The sequence below is a fragment of the Dipodomys merriami genome, unplaced genomic scaffold (genome assembly GCF_024711535.1).
Source record: "Dipodomys merriami isolate MVZ:Mamm:240054 unplaced genomic scaffold, mDipMer1.0.p SCAF_9, whole genome shotgun sequence".
Lineage (NCBI taxonomy): Eukaryota > Metazoa > Chordata > Mammalia > Rodentia > Heteromyidae > Dipodomys > Dipodomys merriami.
Genome location: NW_027206512.1, coordinates 43,422,581 through 43,445,201, shown reverse-complemented (window position 1 = coordinate 43,445,201; position 22,621 = coordinate 43,422,581). Strand labels below are relative to the sequence as shown.

Here is a 22,621-nt window from a genome sequence, read left to right as displayed (position 1 = left end):
GCTACAAACTATTCACTTTAAATACTTTGTGTGTGCTAGTACTGGGACTTAAACACAGGGCAATCTTGTTTAGTTTAGTTTGCTGAAGGCTGGTGCTCTACCACTTGGGCCACACCTCCATTTCCAGCTTTTTGCTAGTTAGAGATGAGTCTCAGATTTATCTACCTGGCCTAACTTCAAACTATGATCCTTACAACTCAGCCTTCTGGGTAGGTAGGATTATAATAGATGTGAACCACTGTCACCTAGCACCTGTTTAGTTCCTGTAATCAAACTTTCACTCTATAAGAAAGCTAGGATAGGAGCTGGGAATGTGGCTTAGTAGGAGAGTGCTTGCCTAGCATGCATAAAGTCCTGGGTTCGATACCTTAGTACCACATAAACAGTGGGAGGAGGGGAGGGGGAAGAAACTCAGGCATGATAGTGCTAAGGCCCTGAGTTCAAGTCCCAGGACTGGCAAAATAAAAAAGAAAAAAAAAAGAAATCAGGGATAATCGCTGGGTACTGATGGCTCATGCCTGTAATCCTAGCTACGAATGAGGCTGAGGTCTTAGGATAACTGTTGAAAGCCAACCTGGGCAGGAAAATCTGTGAGACTTTTATTTCCAAGTAAATCACAGAAAAAGCCGGAAGTAGTGGTGTGGCTCAAGTGGTAGAGTGCTAGATTTGAGCAAAAGGAGTTCAGGGAGAGTGGCCAGGCCCAAAGTTCAATCCTTAGGACCAGGAAAAAAAAAAACAACTGGAATACTTTCACACTCACTAAAAAAAGTACGTGTGTGTGTGTGTGTGTGTGTGTGTGTGTGTGTGTGTGTGTGTGTGTGTGTGTGTGTGTGTGTGTGTGTGTGTGTGTGTGTGTGTGTGTGTGTGTGTGTGTGTGTGTGTGTGTGTGTGTGTGTGTGTGTGTGTGTGTGTGTGTGTGTGTGTGTGTGTGTGTGTGTGTGTGTTGTGGCTAGTGCTAGAAGTCAGGGCCTAGGCACTGTCCCTTAGCTTTTTCCACTCAAGGCTAGCTAGTGCTCTACCACTTGAGCCACAGCTCTACTTTCTGTCTTTTGGTGGTTAAGAGTCAAAAGGCTTTGCTTTTTTGTAACCCAACATTGCTAAATAGTAAATATTTTCAAAGTAGTTTCCCTGGAAGTGTGGGTTAAGCAGTAGTGAGACTGCCTGGCACATGGCAAGGCCTTCAAACTTCAAATCCTAGTACTGAAAAAAAAATTAAATTAAATAAGGTGATTTTAACACAAAATGTTTGAGAATCAGACATGAATTTGAAAAAGGAACAGGAGCTGGAAAGGTAGCTCAGTGGTAGATTGCTTGCCTTGCATGCATGAGGCCCTGGGTTCGATTCCTTAGCACCACATAAGCAGAAAAAGCCAGAAGTGCACTGTGGCTCCAGTGGTAGAGCGCTAGCCTTGAGCTGAAGAACTCAGGGACAGCGCCCAGGCCAAGTTCAGGCATCACGACCAACCAAAAAAAAAAAAAAAAAGGGAACAATCGAGTGGCACACTAAATAAAACAACAGTAGCTCTCAGATTTAAAATGGTATTCATAAGGTTTATATAAAATGATCTTACTGCCGGGTGCTGGTAGCTCACTCCTGTAATCCTAGCTACTCAGGAGGCTGAGATATGAGGATCGCGGTTCAAAGCCAGCCCTGGCAGGAGAGACCGTGAGACTCCTATCTCCAATAACCACCAGAAAAAACCAGAAGTGGCGCTGTAGCTCCAGTGGTAGAACGCTCGCCTTATGCTGAAGAGCTGAGGGACAGCACCCAGGCCCAGAAGTTCAAGCCCCACGGCCGACCAAAAAAAAAAATAAATAAATAAATAAAATAAAATAAATAAAATTATCTTACTTGCTACTTATGTTACCAACAGATAGTAAATTTTCAACCAATAACTAATACAACAGGCCAAAAGTTTAAAAGAACACAACTGAGGAGGGTGCTGGTAGTTCATGCCTGTTCTAGCTTTTCAAGAGACTAAGATCAGAGGATTGAAGTTCAAAGCCAGCCCTGGCAGGAAAAGTCCATGAAACTTTTATCTCTATAATCATCACCAAAAAACTGATGTGGTGCTGTGGGCTTGAGAGGCAGAGTACTAACCTTGAGCATAAAAGCTCAGGGACTGCACACAGGCCCTAAGTTCAAGCCCCAAGACACACACACACACATACACACACCCATAACAAAACAAAACCAAAAAAAAGATAACTGGACTAAGAAACAGTATAGCCATGTTAAGGCAGCCTGTGCTATGCAGTAAGACCCTGTCAATAATAATAATAATAATAATAATAATAGTAATATTATTATTATATTCTGCGATTTGGAAAACAAAAACCCTTAAGATGAATAAAGATCAAACACTAGTGTACAAAAGGGTAAATAAATTCCAAATCTCTAAAATTGCCTGTAGTATCTCTACAATGTACTGTGCTGGTACAGGAGCTTGAACTCAGAGATTTGTGATCTCAATCACAGATGGCACTTTACCATTTAGCCATGCCTCCAGTCTGACATATTTGAAGGTGAAGTCTCAAGACTTTTCTTCCACAGCTGGTTTCAAATCACAATCCTTTAGCAGCCTCCTTAATAGCTAGGTTTTTAAATTTTTATTTATTTATTTTTTTGGTCAGGTCGTGGGGCCTGAACTCTGGGCCTGGGCGCTGTCCCTTAGCTCTTCAGCTCAAGGCTAGCGCTCTACCACTTGAGCCACAGAGCCACTTCCAGCTTTTTTCTTTTTTGCTTATGTGGTGCTGAGGAATCAAACCCAGGGCCTCATGCATGCAAGGCAAGCGCTCTACCACTGAGCCACTTTCCCAGCCCTAAAAATTTTTTTAAAAAGGTGATTTACAGAAGTAGTGCTGTGGCTAAAGTGGTAGAGTGCTAGCCTTGACAAAAGAAGCTCAGGGACAGCACCCAGGCCCAGAGTTCAAGCCCCGTGACTGACAAAAACAAAACAAAACAAAACAAAAAAACAGCCAGGCACCTGTGGCTCACGCTTGTGACCCTAGCTACTCAGGAAGCTGAGATCTTAGGAACAAGGTTCAAAGCCAGTCCAGGTAGGAAAGTCTGTAAGACTCTTATCTCCAATAAACCACCAGAAAACCAGAAGTGGGGCAGTAGTCCAAGTGGTAGAGTGCTAGCCTTGAGCTGAATAGCTGAGGGACAGCGCCCAGGCCCAGAATTCAAGCCCCACAATTGACAAAACAAAACAACAACAACAAAAAATCCCATTCCAGGATCTCAAGTGTTAATTTGAAGTATTCAACATAACTTTATGTCATTATGCAAATTATAGCCAAAATAAATTTATATCAATTTGGTGTTATCTTTGGAAAAAGCCCCAAATTTACAAACAAACAAAAAAAAAGAACCATTTTTTTCCTTAACCTTCTCTCTCATTTCTGCTAGACTTAACTCTAGCTCTTGATAAACTATCTTTTTTTTTTTTTTTTGGTCAGTCATGGGCCTGAACTCTGGGCCTGGACGCTGTCCCTGAGCTCTTCAGCTCAAGGCTAGTGCTCTACCATTTGAGCCACAGTGCAACTTCTCGCTTTTTCTGCTTATGTGGTGCTGAGGAATCGAACCTAGGACCTCATGCATGCAAGGCAAGCACTCTACCACTGAGCCACCTTCCCAGCCCTCAAGAATTTCTTTCTTCTTTTTTTTTTTTTTGGTCTGGCCGTGGAGCCTGAACTTTGGGTCTGGGCACTGTCCCTCAGCTCTTCAGCTCAAGGCTAGCGCTCTACCACTTGAGCCACAGTGCCACTTCTCGCTTTTTCTGCTTATGTGGTGCTGAGGAATCAAACCCAGGGCCTCATGCATGCAAGGCAAGTGTCACTTTCACAGCACCTTCTTTATCTTCTCAATCCCTCCATTTCTCTTCTATTTCAGAGTCTGTTAAAAATCCATCCCTAGGCTGCCACTTTTCCAGAAATAATCATTTAATGGTTCTATTTTGTTATGTTCCTTGGTCTATTAGACTGACAAAACAAGATAAGAGTAGCTTATAAACAGTAGAAATTTATTCGTCACACTTCTGGAGGCTAAAAGACAACCAAGATCAAAGCACTGACAGATCTAAGGAATGGAGAAAGCTTGTTCTCTGGCTCAACAATGGTGTTCACTTGTTCTCAAGTGGTGGAAAAAGGCGAGCGGCTCTCTGGGGTCCTATTTATGAAGGTTCTGCCCTGATGATCTAATAAATCACACATGATTAAGTTTTCAATTTATAAATAGACCACAACATTCATACCAGAGAGAAAAAAAATAGAAGAACAGTTCCCAAGTAAATAAAAACCCAATAGGGCAAATAGTATCAACTCATGAAAAATCTCCAACTAAAGATCCTGCTTTTCAGACATTGCAGCTGTTGCTTGGCCTCCAAGAATCCAGGCAGCCCAAGGCTTTGCTGGGTGTAAGCCCATACCACACGTAAGAAACTCTCCCTGGGCTGGGAAGTTGGCTCTGTGGTAGAGCGCTTGCCTTGCAATGCATGAGGCCCTGGGTTCGATTCCTCAGCACCACATAAGCAAAAAGAAAAAAGCCAGAAGTGGGGGGCTGGGAAGGTGGCTCAGTGGTAGAGTGCATGCCTTGCATACATGAGGCCCTGGGTTTGATTCCTCAGCACCACATAAGCAAAAAGAAAAAAAAAAACAAAAAACTCTCCCAGGCTGAAATCCTACCTGTGACTCTACTAGGCTTTGCTCTAATGGAAGTGATGCCTCACCCCTGCAGCCCAGCCCTCCACATCATTCCTTCATAAGGAATAAACAACACAAATTAGCAAGATCAATAGCACTTTTTTTGGAAGTTTTTAAGCATATATTGGAAGGCAGTGGGCTTTAGAACCATATTTCTAAAGACGGAGATGCAAGTGCAATAGTGCAGGCACTATGTAAGGAGGTGGGTGAAGACAAAGACAAGTAAATTTCTTTGACATTTAAAGACTATGTATAAGTGACCACACTTCTACAATTCATACACTATATATACCTGCAATAATATCATTGTATGAAGCCAGAGGATTTACTCCCTATTATTATAGAAGAAAAGATACAACAGGAAGTGCCACAGCTAGGCTCACTGGGGGTACCCTTAAGTGGCCTAAGAGAACCAAAAAGTTGAAACACTCTGACTGAATCTCCAGGACTCTGGGCCTGAGACAAGAGAGGCCCTACTTCTGATTTTGTATTGTTTTTTTTGCTCAAGACTAATGCTCTACCACCTTGAGCCATTTTGGGGGTTAATTGCAGATAAGAGTTGTAAGGTGGCTGGGAATATGACAGTGGTAGAGTGCTTGCCTAGCATCCATGAAACCCTGGTTTGATTCCTCACTACCACATAAGCACAAAAGGCCAGAAGTGGCGCTATGGCTCAAGTGCCTTGAAGCACAAGAAACTTAGGGACAGTGCCCAGGCTCAGAGTTCAAACCCCATGACTGACAAAAAAAAAAGAGAGAGAGAGAGAGAGTATTTACAAGTCAGAGGTAATGTACATGTAATGTAATCGAGAACTCTGGAGGCTGATACAAGAGGATCATAAATTTGAGGACAGCCTAGACTACATAGCTGTTTCAACAAATAAATATTTACTAGATGTTTACTAGGGGGGTTGGGAGTATAGCTCAGAGCATTTGCCTGCAATGTACAAGGTAGTAGGCTCTCTATGCAACACACATGCACACCCTATTAGTCAAATTCCACCTAAAAATACTTCCAACTCAAGAAAAATGGCTATTTTTTATAATTAGGAACCGAAATTCAACAAAAATTATAAACAAACAAACTGGACACTGGGGGCTCACGCCTGTGATCCTCGCTACTCAGGAGGTTGAGACCTGAGAATCACTTTTCAAAGACAGGTAGAGTAGCAAAGTCTGTGAGACTGCTGTTAGATCTGCCCAGGAGAACAGCCCCCTCCCACTTCTTCCAAAAACACAGTGCATTGCCTTACCAGAAATCACCTGCCTAAAACCAGTAATCACCTATCAGTCAGCAAAGGACCCCCAGACTTTAAGGTCACTTCCTGAACTGACCTGGTCACACTTCCTTCAGACAGTGAGAAATTTCCAAGGCTCTCATCATTTTGCATCCACTGTGATGATAACTCCTACCTTTCCCTATATAATTCCACTCAACACGAGTCCCTACCTCTTTTTCTCTTCTCTCTCTGCATGCCTCCATTTAGTGCGGGCTGGGTGATTGCCCTCCCTCTTTTCTGCCTGCTCATGTGGTGGTCTCCTTTCATTGAATTTTACAACTCTTTTTGGCCGGTACTAGGACTTGAACTCAGGGTCTGGCACTGTCCCTAAGCTTCTTGTGTTCAAGAATAGCACTCTATCACATGAGCCATAGCTTATGGCCTTTTCTGCTTATGTGGTACTGAGGAATTGAACCCAAGGGCTTCATGCATGATAGGCAAGTACTCCACCACTAAGTCATTCCCAGCCACCTTACCACTCCTTTTTTTTTTTTTTCTGTCGGTCGGTCGTGGGACTTGAACTCTGGGCTTGGGAGCTGTCCCTGTGCTCTTTAGGTCAAGGCAAGCGCTCTACTGCTTGAGCCACAGCACCACTTCTAGTAGTTTATTGGAGATAAGAGTCTCACGAGGGCTGGGAAGGTGGCTCAGTGGTAAGAGCACTTGCCTTGCATGCCTGAGGCCCTGGGTTCAATTCCCAGCACCACATAAGCAAAAAAAGAAAAAAGCCGGAAGTGGCGCTGTGGCTCAAGTGGTAGAGCGCTAGCCTTGAGCTGAAGAGCTGAGAGACAGCACTCAGGCCCAGAGTTCAGGCCCCACGACCAGACCCAAAAACAAACAAACTCACGAACTTTCCTGCCCGGGATGGCTTTGAACTGAGATCCTCAGATCTCAGCCTCCTGAGTAACTAGGATTACGGGTGTGAGCCACTGGTGCCCGGCTACCTTACAACTCTTATCTCCAATTATCCCCCAAAATGGCTCAAGGTGGTACAGTACTAGCCTTGAGCAAAGAAAAGCTCAAGAACAGCACTCTGACTCTGAGTTCAAGCCCCAGGACTGGCATGTGCGCACATGCACATATGCACATACACACATACACATATACACACATATGTTAAAAAGCCAGGTATAATACTTGTAATTCTAGCCACTTAGGAGGCTGAGATCTGAGGATGGCTGTTCAAAGTCAGCTCTAGCAGGAAAGTCTGATACTTTTATCTCTAGTTACCCACTAAAGGGCTGAAGTGTAGCTGTGGCTTGAGAGGTAGAGTGCTAGCCTTGAGCCTAAAAGCTCAGGGATACTACCTAGGCCCGAGTTCAAATCCCAGGAGTTCATACCCCTTTTTCCTCGCCTCCCCCCATCACACAAACAGAAAAGCAGCTATAAGTCAGACGCTTGTGTAAGGTCTGCTCCTGGATGGCTAGCAGACTCCACCCTCCTCGCAGCAAAGTCTCCACCCAGTACCTGCGCTACCTAGGCAACTGGGCCACCTGGAAGAGGTCACATCTGCATCCGCTGAGGTCACATCTGAATTTGATGTGGCCACACCTTTCCCCGCCCATACCCTAGATAAGGGCTAGCCCAGGCGGACTCTCTCTCTCTCTGCCTTTTTCTAGCTCTCTCTGCTCTCTCTCTGTTCTTTTCTTGCTCTCTCTGCTCTTTTCTCTCTCTTTTGCCAGCGACGTGGAGTGCCAACCTTGCCTGGTCCCAGCAGGTCTACCGAATAAACCCATCCCTTACCTGAATACCACGTGAGTGCTGGTGCTGTTCTCACTCGGCAACTTCTTTTTAAAAACCTAACATAAATGGTGCCGTGACTCGGATAAAGGGCTTAAAGTCAGGATAGCTGGGATTCCTCTCTGTTTTTTCCTCTTTTCTCTTTTTGTTTGTTTTTCCCTTTTTGCTCTGAGGAATACCCACAGTTCTGACGGCCTTTTGCGAACCCATCTGTCTGCTGCGGACACAGCCCATCGATACCATTGCTGCCTTCACATCCACACCACTTCTCTACTCTGGTGAGTAAAACTACTCTCTACGGCTCTCTGTTGCTCAGTCTCTGTCCAGACGTGGCGCCACGCCAGAGAGCTCCTACAGTCTTTAGCTGAAAGGCGGTCACCTCCGAAGCTGAGGACGCTTGGTTTTGGGGGCTTGGCCATTTCTCTCTAGAGGGCTCTGGGGGAAGTCGGGACGCCGCTTCTGCCTGGTCAGCTCTTCTTCACTCACCAGACTGACTCTACAACTTTTTGGCTTGTGCCCTGAAGAGTGTGACGCAGGCTGGGTCCGGGGGACCCCCCTCTAGATTCCCTCTCAAAGGCTAGCCATTCTAGGTTTAAAAATTGTCAGAGGGCTGGGAAGGTGGCTCAGTGGTAGAGCGCTTGCCTTGCATGCCTGAGGCCCTGGGTTCGATTCCTCAGTATCACATAAACAAAAAGAAAAAAGCCAGAAGTGGCGCTGTGGCTCAAGCGGTAGAGCACTAGCCTTGAGCTGAAGAGCTGAGGGACAGCGCCCAAGCCCAGAGTTCAGGCCCCATGACCGGACAAAAAAAAAAATTCTCAGAGTTTCCATTTGTTCAGGTTTCTGTCAGTGCCTCATGAAACTTCTCCAGACTTCGTCCAAGAGACTTGCCTCCTCCAGACTTCATCGAGGACTCAACACCCAAGTGACAGCTGCAGCCTGCTGCCTTCTCCCAGCGTGGACCACATCTCAGCCTTTTACCCCTATGACCCCCTGCCAGCAGGAAGTAGCCTGAGAGAATCTTCGCCCTTTTTCATAATTATCAAAAGGCTGGAATGTAAGGTCCATTCCTGGACGGCGAACAGACCTCGCCCAGTACCTGTGTTACCTAGTCAACTGGGACACCTGGAAGAGGTCACATCCGCATCCGCTGAGGTCACATCTTTTTTTTTTTGTCAGTCGTGGGGCTTGAACTCTGGGCCTGGGTGTTGTCCCTCAGCTCTTCAGCCCAAGGCGAGTGCTCTACCACTTGAGCTATAGCGCCACTTCCGGTTTTCTGGTGGTTTATTGGAGATAGGAGTCTCACGGTCTTTCTTGCCCGGCCTGGCTTTGAACCGCGATCCTCAGATCTCAGCCTCCTGAGTAGCTAGGATTAGAGGCGTGAGCCACCAGCACCCGGCTGAGGTCACATCTTAACCTGATGTGGCCACACCTTTCTCCCACCTGATCCCACTTCCCTTTACCTGGACACACCCTTCCCCGCCCCCTACCTTATAAGGCCTAATTTGGGACCAGAAGCTCTCTTTCTTTTGCCAGACGCGTGGAGTGCCAACCTTGCCTGGTCCCAGCAGGTCTACTGAATAAACATACCCCTTACCTGAATACCATGTGCGTGGTGCTGTTCTTAACTGGGCAACCTCTTTCTAAAAACCTTGTAATTCCTACCTACCTAACTCAGGATGCTAAGATCTGAGGATCAAGGTTTGAAGCCTAGGCAGGAAAGGCTGTGAGACTCATCTCCAATTAATCACAGAAAAAGCTGGGAGAGTTGCTGTGGCTCAAGTGGTAGAGAATTACCCTTGAGCAAAAGGAGTTCTGAAAATCCAAGCTGAGACTCTGAAAGGAGTTGGAATGCCTTCTCTCCATATACTCGGAATGCTGAAGAGTTTTCCAAGGAAGAGTTTTCCAAGAAAGGTCCAGCAGTCTCGGCGTAATGGGAACTCAGATTTCACCCTAAACTGTGTAGGAGCCTAAGGGTAGATTGAGGTTTATGCAAATTGAATGCTGTTTACTGCTTAGTCCCTTTCTAGAATAAGAAGGTCAGCCTTCACTTGTATGCAAAATATTATCACAAGTTGAAGTTTATACCTTACTTCCTTGCATAAGACCAATAAAAACCTTGGTTGGGGGGGCAGGGGGAGGAGGGGAAGGGGAAACAAAGGAGGAGGCTACAATGCTTGATAAGAAATATACTCATTATCGGGGCTGGGAAGGTGGCTCAGTGTAATATGCAAATGCCGAGCCATTTTAAATCTCTATGAGATATGGAAATGCTCAGATTTTGTAGTTTCTTTTTATTATCACAAAGCTGATGTATACAGTGGGTTAAGTCAGGTAAAGAATACATTTTTTTTTCTTTTTCTCTCTCAGTTTTCCCTCTTATCTCCTCCCACAAGTTATATACTTCATTTCCAACATAGTGTCTAGAGAGGACCACTTCTTTTTTGTGTGTTTGCTAATCCTGGGGCTTGAATTCCTGAGCTTTTTTGCTCAAAGCTGGTGCTTAACCACTTGAGCCACAGTTCCGCTGCCAACTTTTTGGTGATAAATTAGAAATAAGAGTCTCTCAGACTTTTCTGTCTGGACTGGCTTTGAGCTGTGCTTCTCAGATCTCAGCTTCCTTTATAAGGGGTTAAATTTTGGAAGCTTTGCACTTGTAACACTTGTTAGTAAGTGCAGGCAAGCATAAACCACTTTCATTCTGTATTTTCCAAAACTGAGACATCTGTGCTTTGTCCTAAATTTAAAGAAGAAAAAGGGGAAATGAAAGTTTAATATGAAAATAAGCAATGAGGAGGAAACTTTCTCCAAAGTAAAAATACAACTTTAAAATGCTCAGTATGTATATACTGTAAATTTAGAATTACATTTTTCAAGAATCATTTTAAAGCAATACCCATTTATGGTAAACATTTCAAATGCTTTCCCTAAAAAAAGTAAAAATGTCAAAGTGAAAGGTACTCTCCTTATTGGCACAATCTACAAAAAAACTTCCATATAAGTTTTCTAGGCATGCCCAAGTACGCATATGCAGCATATACTTGTTTACCTATGTGGAAAACCATTCACTTAAAATCACTAAAGTTTCTTTAGTATAACATATTTCAGAGTAGGGCTGCTTGCTGTTAACTCTTCAGAATTTGGGTTAACCATATAAAACTATTATTCATCACTGTATTATTTATAACAATGAAAAACTAGAAACTACATTGATGCCCAATGTTAATTGAAAACATCAAGTAAATAAGTTAGATGGCCAGTTAAGGGCTGCCTTTGTGGTTTAGGGTGGTGTAGCTCAGTGACAGAATGGTTGGCTAGCATATCACAAACCTTGGGTTGAATCCCCAGCAATGCTTAAAAAAAAATCTTTACAAAGTTTCTAAGAATATGATTAAAACAAACAAACAAACTCTAGGTCTGGGAAGCTGGTTCAGTGGTGGAGTGCTTGCCTTGCATGCTGAGGCCCTGGGTTCGATTCCTCAGCACCACATAAGAAAAAAGCCAGAAGTGGTGCTGTGGCTCAAGTGGTAGAGCACTGGCCTTGAGCTGAAGAGCTGAGGGACAGCGCCCAGGCCCAGAGTTCAGGCCCCACGACCGGACCTCCCCCTCCCCCCCCCCAAAAAAAAGAGCTGAGGGACAGTGCCCAGACCCAGAGTTCAGGACCCACAACCGACAAAAAAACAACAACAACAACAAAAAACTTTACATTAAATCTTCCAGGTAATCCTAGCTACTCAGGAATCTGAGGTCTGAGGATCCTGGTTCAAAGCCAGCTCAGGCAGGAAAGTCCATGAAACTCTTATCTAAAATACACCGCAGGAAAATCGGAAGTGGCTCTGTGGCTCAAGCGATAAGAGTGCTGGTTTTGAGCTGAAGAGCTCAAGGACAGCACCCAAGCCCAGAGTTCAAGCCCCATGACCAAAAAAGAAAAGAAAATCTTCCAGGACTTTATTGCTATGGGCTTGAACTGCATTTGGAGCACGCACATAGGATAGCTCTAAACTTAGTCTGAATGAAATCTGTAATAAGCAACTTTCTAACTTTGATACTGCCAATTTAGATTGTCTGCACTCCCAAGAGTTTACAAGCTAAGACTTACTTACTACACTGATTTATTTGTTGAATCATAGAGTATAGTAAAAGACTAGGGAAGAAAACTTTTAAAATCATGATTTTGGTATCTTTTGTTTTTCCAACAGTAAATTACCCCATAAAAGTTTATGTTCTAGGTCTTATCTGCAAGGGGCTGGGAAGGTGGTCCAGTGGTAGAGCGCTTGCCTTCCACACATGAGACCCTGGGTTCAATTCCTCAGCACCACATAAGCAGAAAAGGGCGGAAGTGGCACTGTGGCTCAAGTGGTAAAGTGCTAGCCTTGAGCTGAAGAGCTGAGGCACAGCGCCCAGGCCCAGAGTTCAAGCCTCATGACCCACAAACAAACAAACAAAAAAAAAAACAGAAAAAGTCTTATCTGAAAATTTTCATTACTCAAATATGTAAAGCAGCAGGTTGCAGAAAAGCAGATGCATATCAAATAGACCATTTTAAAAATAAATACATATATGCAGAAAAGAAGTCTAGAAGAATATAAATTACTAACATTTTGGTGACTTGTGAGTGGCAGGGTTACTGATTACTCCTTTCCACTTATCTTTTATCCATATTTTCCAGAATCATCACAAACCCCTATGTAGAAACAAGTTACTTATTTCTAGTTAGTATAAAAGGTAAAAGCTGCAAAAGAGGAAGTTAAAGGAAGTAATTCCTTTTGTAAGCAGGATCTCAGCTCTAGATGAAATTCACTTTGATCTCAGTGGCATACCGAGGAGAAAAAAAAAATATTTGCAAAAAGGTCTGTGTTCTACCACAAGAATAACAACCCTCGTAAGGAAGTCATCTAAATCCTTAAGAACTCTTCCTGGATTTGACAGTGGGGTCGATCAATCAACACATGCTTCCGTTGCTCTTCCTTAATGTTTGCCACAGGAATAGCTCCAGTAATGACCCGGGGGAAGTGATCCTTTTTAAAGCCCCGGTTAGGACGCGGGGGCTTGGTGCTCTGGTCTGGGCGCAGAGGGAAGCAGGCCGGCAGCGCAGCTCCACTAAGGGAATCTGCGTGAGCAGTCACCTGAGTTCAGCAGAAGGACGCGCAAGCCTCCGACCCCCCCCGCACGGCGCAGAGAAAACGCCTCCGACGTGGGTCTCCAGACTAAAACACCTCGCAGGTCTTAACGCGTTCCAAGTGACCGAACGAATGCGGTCTGACTCCGGGACCAACAACACACACAGGCACAACGGGGCAGCTCGCAGGACGGATGCAAAGCTCAGACGCTCTACTGGGGAAGCCAACCCCATCCTCGATTCTGCCAACTGGCTGAGCTGCAGACACCCTACCGCCTCCGTGCCGTTAACAAACACTATTCTGGCTACAGTAACACGGGAAAGTTTGGCTTTCGGCTGACGCCAGGGCTTTTCACGTACTGCCCCGTGCCCGGTGCACCGCGCAGCGCCCCTTGCATGAAAGGGTGCTGCCACTCGTCTGCCACGGTTCTACCGAACAGGAAAAAAAGAGATAAAAGCAAGGGGGGGAGGGGGACCCTTGAAGATTCACCAACACAACAGGAGCCCAAAAGCCGCAGCTTTCGGGGTGGCAGCTCCCCTCGATCATCCATCGCAACAAAGGACGCCGCCGGCCGCGGGCTTCACCGTGCCCAGAAAGGGCTGCGGAAGGCGGGCAGGCGACCCCGAGCGGGCTCGCGTCCTCCTCCTTTCCAGCTACGACACTCTCCTCCGCTCCACCGGTGTGGCTTATTCGCCTTCCCCTCCCGTCCCCCCGCCGCCCCCAGCCCACCAGAGCACCCGCGGCTACTGTCCATCTTCCCACCCGGGCCCTGGCTTTCCTCCACCGCAAGTCTCCGCCTCGCCGCTCCCCGGGCCGGACCGCCGCGGCTGCCGAGCCCCGGGCAGCAGCCGCGCCGCCCCCCACCCCCGAGAAAAACCCAGGTCGGGTGAGGGTCACCACGGCGGTGGGCGAGGGGAACACACTCACCCGCCCAGACCACAACCGACGGGGCGGGGAGGGTGGGAGCAGAAACCCAGTCGCGGTTGCGAGACCGCCTGAGGCTTCCGGGACGCTGCGGCAGCTCGGGCCTCCCGACGCGGCGGCCGCTGGTGCTTCAGCCCCGCCGGCCTCCGCCCCGCCCTCTGTTTGGATTCGATTGACCACGTCACTCTTAGCCACGAGACCCGGATCTGCCAGATCCGGCAGGCGGCGGCGCAACAGATGGGCAGCGCCTCGAGACCCCGGTCGGCCCCGCCTACCGAGCATGCGCGTTCCCGGAGCCTGCCCTAGGCATCGAGGGAGGCGGGGCCAGCGCGAGCGGCGTCTCCGTGACGTCACCCCTGTCGTCAGGGCGCGGAGGATGTAGATCCGGTCCGGAGGGGTGGGGATTAGAGCCGTGGAGGAAGCGGGCTGAGGTTCCGCGTCGGCTGCTGTCCACGGAGGCCTTCTCTGTTGCGTTTCGTCGGCGGTGTTGTCCCACGTGTCATCCCTTTGCTGAGCCAGTGGATCTCAACTGTAATCTTGGATGACTTCTGCCTGGGCAAAGGTGGGCACGCGCTGATGTCCCGGCGACCCACTACCTCTGTAGGAATCGTCTGAACTGATGAAGCAGGCCTGGGTGAAAATGGGCAAGCTTGTCCACTGTGGCAGTTTCCGGCCACTTTTACCCTAACTCTATAGCGCAGCGGAAAGATGACTAAAATCGGCTTCGTAAGCGTACCGAGGGCTAGGGGTGGGGAAGGCAGCGGGTAACCTCCCGTTTGTTAACCCTTTTGGTTTGGTTTTTAGGCTCTTGGAGTAGGGATGAGGTGAAGGACTCCACTTTCTGGTTGCGTATAAGTGGGGTACAGCTATAATCCCAGCATTTAGCAGACTGAGGCAGGAGGATTAGGAGCGCCACATGAGGAATTTGAGGCTGGTCTGGGTTATAACAAAACTTGTCTCAAAGTCGGACGCCGGTGGCTCAGGCCTGTAATGCTAGCTACTCAGGAGGTAGAGATCTGAGGATCACGGTTCAAAGCCAGCCCAGGCAGGAAAGTCCATGAGACTCTTATCTCCAATGAACCACCAGAAAACCGGAAGTGGCACTGTGGCTCTAGTGGTAGAGTGCTAGCCTTGAGCTGAAGAGCTGAGGGACAGCCCAGGCCCAGAGTTCAGGCCCCACGACCGGAACCTCCCCCCCCCCAAAAAAAAAACAAACCTAAAAAAACCAACACTTTTTAGCTTTAATCGGTTCTTTCATCTCTTACATTTTAGCCGTTGAGACTCGTGCGAGGAGAGGGGAGGAAATTTCAAAAATTTAGGACAAATTGCTTTAGGTCACAAATTTTTTTTTTTTTGTCGGTCGTGGGGCTTGAACTCTGGGCCTGGGCGTTGTCCCTCAGCTCTTCAGCTCAAGGCGAGCGCTCTACCACTTGAGCTACAACACCACTTCCGGTTTTCTGGTGGTTTATTGGAGATAGGAGTCTCACGGTCTCATCTTCCCCGGGCTGGCTTTGAACCATGATCCTCAGATCTCAACCTCCTGAGTAGCTAGGATTACAGGCGTGAGCCACCAGCGCCCGGCTAGGTCACAAATTTTAAAATGAGACCACAGTGCCTGACAAGGTGATAGGTAGGGGCCATAATCTCACCTGCCTTGAGGCTCTGGCAGGAGGATCCCTGAACACAGGATTTTGAGGCCAGCCTGCACATCATAATATGAAATAAAATATTACTTGAACAGTAAGTATAAAGATCTCACAAAGATGCCTCTTTGCCTATCCTGCAGAAGGGGTAAGTGTTAGTTGTAAATTGTCTTCCTAACTTTCATTTGATCATCCTGCCCTATAATTTCTACCTCAACTCTTTGGTTAATTACTCCTCTATGAGCTGAGTCACCTTCAGCAAATTAGTATAATCTGCAAGGGTGTTAGTTTTTTTTCTTTCTTTTAACTAGAGTGGATATTGAACACAGAAAATGGTTTTTAGAAAAATTAACCATTTCTGGTAAAAACTCAGTGTTTCCTAGTTAACCATTATTACAAGTTGGTACAAATCAAGCTTCTTGTCTCTTAATCTGCAGTCTAGAACTGTACTCAAATTTTGAGTCTGAGGTAGTGATTCTATGAAGTTGATGGGCTAAATCTGTAGTACAGTGACTTGAATTGTGGAACTTTAAACAAAAAATTATGTATGCATGGGTGCGCCTATGTGCATATGTCTTTGAAAACATAACCGTGTTTTTTTGTTTTTGTTTTTGCCAGTCCTGGGACTTGAACTCAGGGCCTGGGCACTGTCCCTGAGCTTCTTTTGCTCAAGGCTAGCACTCTACCCCTTGAGCCACTATGCTACTTCTGGTGTTTTCTGTTTATGTGGTACTGAGGAATCCAGCCCAGAACTTCATGCATGCTAGACAAGCACTCTACCACTAAGTAACATTCCCAGCCCCCATAAGTGTGTTTTAACTTGAATTTTACTGGTTGTTGCAAAATCCCCAGTACTTGTTTTATATAGCTAATTACAAGAAAGATGAATATACTAAACAAAGGAGTGATACCATAAATAATAAGTGAAAGGTTCATAATAATAACATAGATAGTAGCAATATATGTGTAGGTTCAGAATATAAATTGTTCGCACACAAAAAGTAATATATAAATGATTGGTGCTTGAAAATCTTCACCCATTGGGGGGCGGGGAAGCCAGGTGCCTATGGTTCATGCCTGTAATCCTAGCTGCTTAGGAGGATGAAATCTGAGGATTGCAGTTAAAAGTCAGCCCAGGAAGGAAAGTCCATGAGATTATCTCCAATTAAACATGCACACAAACTGGAGGTGGAGTTAAGACTAGCCTTGAGCATAAGCAGCTCAGAGACAGTAATCAAACCCCAGGATCAGCACCAAAAAAAAAGAGAACTTTTGTTATTCAGGGTTTCTTGAGATACTATTCAAATTTAGGATGAAGTGTGTGTGTGTGTGTGTGTGTGTGTGTGTGTGTATACATGTATATGGATCCTGGGACTTGAACTCAGGTCCTTGAAGACCTTTTGCTCAAAGCTGGTGTCTACTACTTGAGCCATAGTTCCACTTCCACCTTTTTTAGTTAATTTAGTGGAGTCTCACAGGGGCTGCCAGTGTGGCTTAGGTGGTAGTGTTTGCCTAGCATGTGTGAAGCCCTGAGTTTGAATCCTCAGTACCACATAAACAGAAAAAGCCAGAAGTGGTGCTGTGACTCAAGTGGTAGGGTGCTAGTTTTGAGCAAATAGAAGTTCAGGGACAGTGCCCAGGCCGAGTTCAAGCACCTGGACTAGCAAAAGAGAAAATGAGTCTCAGACTTTCCTGCCCAGACTGGCTTAGAACATCTCTTCAGCTCTTAGCCTCCAGAGCAGCTAGGATCACAGGTGTGAGCACCAGCACTATGCTATTGAATTTTTAATTCTACATAAAATATCATAAGAATTTTGGTAGGGATGACATTGAATCTATAATTTTATTTGTATTTACAAGGTTTTATAGTTTTCAGGAAGGAACAAATCTTTCACCTCCTTTGATTCCTCTGTATGTGTGTGTGTACACACATGTGTACATGTGTACATTGTTGTTTGTTTGCCAGCCCTGGGGCTTGAACTCAGGGCCTGGGCAGTGTCCCAGGGCTTCTTTTGCTCAAGGCTAGCAATCTATCACAGTGTCACAGTGACACTTCCAGCTTTTTCTGTTTATGTGGTACTGAGGAATCAAACCCAAGGCTTCATGCATGCTAGGCAAGTACTCTACCACTAAGCCACATTCCCAGCCCAAGTTTTTTTGTTTTGTTTTTGTTTTTTAATGTTACTGAGGTTTGAACTCAGGGCTTCATGTTTGCTAGGCAGGCATTTTATTCATTAAACCATGGCACCAGGCTTTTTTTCTTTTGCTACAGGGTATCACTGTATTGCCCAGGTTGGCATTGAACTCTCAATTCTCCTTCAACCTCCCAAATGCTGAAATTGAAGGTATGTATTACCACAACTGGCCTTGCAGCTGACTTTTTAGTCTTTGTTCATCTATCTAACTATGCATTCTTGATCAAATTTCCCACCACAGTAAGGAAAAAAAAAAAAGATACTAAGCCAGGCACCAGTGGCTCACTCAGGAGCCTGAGGTCTGAGGCTTTTAGTTCAAAGCTGGTCCAAGCAAGAAAGTCTAAAAGACTCTTATTTTCACTTAACCATCAAAAGGCCAGAAGGGGAGCTGTGGCTCAAGTAGTAGAGTGTTAGCCTTAGAGCCAGGAACCTCAGATACAGGGCCCAGGCCTTGAGTTCAAGCCCCAGAACTAAAACACACGCACTAATGAGTCACTTGCCATATACAAGAAACATAAATGGACCTGGTGAGAAAGAAAAGGAAGTAAGTAAAGCAAAGGAAAACATTACCCTGTGAAGATCTATACTAGTTGGAGAGGTAAGAAAACAAATGAAAGTTAAGTTTTTAAAATCCTGTTCCCAAGGCTTTAGAGATAAGAGGTAGTTCTTACTACCCTGGGTCCACAAATACTACCCTTCTGGCCCCATATCACTTTCTTTTGCTGGCTGAAAAACTCAGCATTGGTCCTTTAATGTGACTGTTTCTCAGTGATCTCTTGTTCTTCTCACAATACACTGTCACCCTAAATAATCTCAAACTCTCCCAACTCTTCAAATTCACGTCAATGCAAATGGCTCAATTCTGTATCTCTTTAGCTCTGGAATCACATTTCCAGATGCCTCCTTGGCTCACTCTACTGGACTTTGTTGTTACCATCTCTACACCTGTTGTATCCTAGTACCATGGGGAAAGCTTCCATCGGTCTATAGATCTTGGACAGCTCTCTTGCCTAATGCTCATTTAAAGGAGCACAGGCATTCTTTCAAAAATTGGGTTAGTGCTGAGCTAAACGAGCTAGGCATTGAGGAGAGATCTAGAGTGAGAGATGTGCAGGAATAAGACCAAAATCATTGTACCACTAGAGGAAGAGAGAACAGTATAAGAATCCTAACTACTCTGATCTTAGGAACATGGTTCTAAGCCAGCCCTGGCTTCTCTCTCAAATATACCAACAGAAGGTCAGTAGTGGAGGTATGGCCCAACGGTAGAACACCAGTGAGTGGAAGAGAGCAAGGAAAGGAGTTACACAGTCCAAAAAGAAATATACTCTTTACCTGACTTATTTAACTGAAATCCCTCTGTACATCACCTTTATAATAACAATTAAAAAAAATTGAGTACATGAGGCCCTGAGTTCAAGTCCCAGTGTCCCCTTAACCTCCCCCCACCCCAATACTGACATTTGGAAGAAAGCAGAGCCAAGAGAATTTGTGGGAAATAGAACTGAGGACATTATAAAGCCTACTCAAGAGCTGAGCACTGGTGCAGTGCTCATGCTTGTAATTCTAGCTACTCAGGAAGCTGAACTGAGGATCGCAGTTCAAAGCCAGCCCGGGCATGAAAGTCTGTGAAACTCTTTATCTCCAATAAACCACCAGAAAACCAGATGTGGAGCTGTGGCTGAAGTGGTAGAGTGCTCACCTTGAGCTGAAGAACTGAGGGACAGCGCCCAGGCCCAGAGTTCAAACCCCACAACCAATCCCCTTTCCCCTCCTACCCGCCCCCCAAAAATTTAAGCTTACTCAACTCTGAATTTCCAGTTTGTGAGCCAAATAGTATTCTTAATGTTTTAACTAGTTTGAATAGGATCTCTGTTTAGAACCTCTAGCAAATCCTAGATAACCAGTCTTCTTTGATCCCCTTTGTTTAATTACTAATAGTTAAAAGATGGACTAAAACAGAACAGAGGGCTGGGAATTTGGCTTAGTGGTAGAGTGCCTACCTAGCATGCATGAAGCTCTGGGTTCAATTCCTCAGTACTACATAAAAAAAGCTGGAAGTGGCACTGTGGCTCAAGTGGTAGATTGCTAGCCTTGAGCAAAAGAAGCTCTGGGATAGTGGCTAGGTCTTGAGTTCAAGCCCCCCCTAAAACAAATAAAAATCCACAAAGCAGAAAGATACCATCTCAGTGTGCAGGACAGAATTACAGAATTAAAGTGAGAAAAGAAAAAGTTTATACCCTTTAAAACATTCACTAGTTGAAACAAATTCTCAGAGATGCAAGAGCAGAGACTATCCAAATTTAAGTCTATGTAAGAACTCTTGTCAAGAATGACTTTAAAGCTTGGAAACTCTTCAGTGTGAACTTTCTCCAAATTATCTTTTTTGGAAGGTTTTGGGGCCTGAACTCAGGGCTTGGGCACTGCCCCTGAGCTTTTGTGCTCAAGACTTATATTCTGTCATTTGGAGCCACAACTCCACTTCTGGTTTTCTGGTGGTTAAATGGAGGTAAGAGTCACAGACTTTGCTACCCAGATTGGCTTTGAACCTCTGTCCTAAGATCTCAGCCTCCTGAGTAACTAGGGTTACAGGCATGAGCCACCAGCACCCAGCCATCAAATGATCTTAAATCACATATCTAGAATTTAAGCCAAGGATAAGCAGGCTGTACACACAAATAGGCAACCTGAGTCTTTACTCATGGCTGCAGCCAGAAAAGCAAAAGAATAAAGTTTTTTTTTTTTTGCTCTTGGTCCTGGTACACTTCATCAACAGACTCTGCCAGGACAAGTCCATTATGTGGGCTGAGAATGTAGCTTAGTGGTATTGATTGCCTAGCATGCATAAAGCTTTGGGTTCAATTCCTTAGTACCACATAAACAGAAAAAGTCACAAGTGGCGCTGTGGCTCAAGTGGCTCAAGCTCAGGGACAGTGTCTAGGCCCTGAGTTCAAGCCCCACGACTGCCCCCCCCAAAAAAAAAGGCAAGGAAAGAGAAATATGAAGTAGCAGAAACCTAGAGAAATTGACCAAGGGCTGGGAAGGTGGCTCAGTGGTAGAGCGCTTGCCTTGCATGCATGAGGCCCTGGGTTCCATTCCTCAGCACCATATAAGCAAAAAGAAAAAAGCCGGAAGTGGCGCTGTGGCTCAAGTGATAGAGCGCTAGCCCTGAGCTGAAGAGCTGAGGTATAGCGCCCAGGCCCTGAGTTCAGGCCCCACAACCGAACCCCCCCCCCAAAAAAAAAAAAAAGAGAGAAATTGACCAATATTTTCACGAAGCCAGCTGTCTTAGTCCATGTCAGCATTCTGAGACAGGAATGGCTTTTCGGGGGGTCCGGTCGTGGGGCCTGAACTCTGGGCCTGGGTGCTGTCCCTCAGCTCTTCAGCTCAAGGCTAGCGCCCTACCACTTGAGCCACAGCGCCACTTCTGGCTTTTTTTTTTTTTTTTTTTTTTTTTTTGCGTATGTGGTGCTGAGGAATCGAACCCAGGGCCTCATGCATGCAAGGCAAGCACTCTACCACTGAGCCACCTTCCCAGCCCAGGAATGGCTTTTCTTAGAACAAACCTTTACATAGTGGTCAGAGTCAGGCACAATCAGTTGGCCGTAGTAACTCCATAGGAGACAATAAAGGGACAGGCTTCAAGACTCCCAGCATACTCTCTTGGAAACAGATAATGAACAAAAATTCTGAGAATTTACTCAAGTAAATGGCAGTACTACTAGTCAAGAAAATCAGCTACCTTCCCTCTTCATTATCCAGAAAGAGAATGGTTATAGGCCCAAAGAGGAAAGTATTTCTTGTAAGAGCACACACACCAGATAAGCAAGGATGGATACCTGAAGGTCCTGGAAAGAGTCACTGAAAGGACATGATTTATCAAGATCCAGTAGAGGTGCAACCAAGGTTTCTTACCAGGCCAGAGCACCCCTCTGAGCCTGTCTCTTCTCTATTCACCAGAGCAATAAGGGAAACTCTTCATACACCCGTATTAAATTAAGCTGCAAAACAAATGTGAGGACTGTCCCTATACATATAGGTGTTTGTCACTGACTAGCACATTAGAGAAGACAGGAGCGAGGTCACTTGTTTGTCACAAAGGCTTCTATCAGCATCAGCCCTACAAGTGTATCAGGCGAGTCACATGAGAGAGAGAAGCCTTTTACATACAGTTTGTATGAAAAGTCCTTCAACCACAAAAACCAGCCTGTGAGCTTATAAGCCGATCCACGCAGGAGTGAAGCCTTAATACACTTCTTTGCCAGAGAAGCTATCACCAACCATCCATGGCCATCATCTCCTGAGGACTCAAACTCCAAAGTGTTCTTTCCATATCAGAAGTTTTCTCAGCTACTGTCCTGATATATAATATGTAAATATCTATGAATGTACATATCTTTCTGGATCACTTATTCATTAAGAATATACCATGTAGATTACAAATTATGCTTTCTATTTCCATGCCACTAAGATTTAAGGCTAACCTGGGCTCCAGTGGCACATACCTGTCATCCTAGTTATTCAGGAGGCTGAGATTAGAAGACCTCAGTTTGAAGCTAGTTGGGGCAGAAGTCTGTGAGACTTTTATCCTCTTATCTCCAATTAATCACCAAAAAGCTGGAAGTAGCATTGTGGTTCAAGTGGTAGGTAGAACACTAGTCAAGCACAAAAGCTGAGGGACAGCACAGAGGCCCTGAGTTGAAGCCTCCCCTACCCCCTAAGATAGATGTAAAGCTAAAGGGCATAGAACTTGTGAGCTTTGTTCACTGAAGTTTACAGAGTACCTAGAAAGTGGTTGGTATTTCATGTCCAATCAACAACTAAATAATTTAAAAAAGAGAGGTTCAGGAAAGAGAAGAAGTGAGAAGTGGAAGGAGGGAGGATGGAAGGAAGGCACAGGGGATAGAAGGAAAAGGTAAAGAACAAGAAGAGGAGGGAATGGAAGGATGAATTTGTGGTACCTAAAGCCCAGACCATCATTCAGAATTCTTTTAGTTTTTTCTAAGTCTCATCCAAGAAAGG

General features: G+C 45.4%; 1 protein-coding gene across 2 annotated transcripts in view; it reads right to left on the bottom strand.

Annotated features, from left to right (window-relative positions):
* Smim14 (small integral membrane protein 14) overlaps positions 1-21,604 on the bottom strand; it is a 51,638-nt gene extending 30,034 nt beyond the window's left edge. The window contains exon 1 of one of the 2 annotated variants that reach the window (XM_070012474.1): positions 21,439-21,604. The gene's annotated coding sequence lies outside the window, so the exon portion shown is untranslated. Of the gene's footprint in view, positions 1-13,764; positions 13,968-21,438 lie in introns of those variants that run through there. The other variant, XM_070012473.1, reaches the window with a different exon arrangement.
* Between the last annotated feature and the right edge of the window lie 1,017 nt (positions 21,605-22,621).